Below are 1243 nucleotides of genomic sequence, written 5' to 3' on the forward strand. Positions count from 1 at the left end.
ATCTCTCCAATTTTTCAATCAAAACCCTAATGCTATGTTTTCTTTACAGAATGCCTACTATATTTGAAGCAAAACCCTAATCCTATGTTTTCATACACTAATGTCTCCTACTTTTCATTCAAAACCCTAATCCTATGTTTTCTTATATTAATATCTCTTATTTTTTCAATAAAAACCGTAATCCTATTTCTTTTTATAGTAATGTCTTATGTTTTTTAATTTAAACCACAATCCAATATTTTCTTTTAGGAATGCCTCCTATTTTTCAATCAAAAAACTAATCCTAAATTTTTCTTTTGGAATGTCTACTATTTTTTAATCAAAACCCTAATGCTATGTTATATTTTTGAAATGTGCTCTATTTTTAATTAAACCCTAATTTACGTTTTTATAGTAATGTTCTTATTTTTAAATCAAACTCATTACTATTGTTTTTTTCAAAATACCCATAATTTTCTATAATATATCCTATTTTCTTTTCTTAATGTCTACTATTTATGAATCAAAATCCTAATCCTATATTTTATTTTGGAAATGCCCCATATTTTACAAAAAAAAAAATCTAATCCTTTATTTCTTTCTAAATGTTCCGCTATTTTTCGAACATGTAACTGTAATCGTATGTTTTCATATTTTTCAATACCTACGCCTCTCAACTCGAATATTCGGTAATAATCAAATCATAATCCTTTGTAGAATGTCTTATTCTAATGATAACCCTGACCATACTTTCTTCGGAAAGATACGTATTAGGTGCTATTCAACCGTATATTTTGATAAGAGACATTACAAAAGAAAAGAACATAGGATTGATTGAAAAAATATAGAATCAGGCATTTTTTATTAAAAAATTGGAGACATTATAAAAAGAAAGAACACATGATTATTGTTTTGATTAAAAAATAATAGACACTTTGAAATGAAAAGAAAGGATTAATGAAAACAAACTAATAAAATAGTAGAGACATATAAAACATAGGATTCGGATTTTTGATTGGAAAAGATAGGAGATACTTAAATAGAAAACATGGGATTACGCTTTTGATTGAAAATAGAGACATTTCGAAAATCGAACATAGGATTGAGGCTTTGATTGAAAAACATATGAGACATGTCAGACAAAAACATTGGATGCGGTTTTGATTGACTTGATCATAGGAGATATTTGAAAAGAACATATAGAATTATTGTTTGGATTGAAAAACAGGAGACATTCCGAAAATAAAGCATACGATTAGTGTTC

Source organism: Dioscorea cayenensis, chromosome 1, assembly GCF_009730915.1.
Source record: "Dioscorea cayenensis subsp. rotundata cultivar TDr96_F1 chromosome 1, TDr96_F1_v2_PseudoChromosome.rev07_lg8_w22 25.fasta, whole genome shotgun sequence".
Taxonomy (NCBI): Eukaryota; Viridiplantae; Streptophyta; class Magnoliopsida; order Dioscoreales; family Dioscoreaceae; genus Dioscorea; species Dioscorea cayenensis.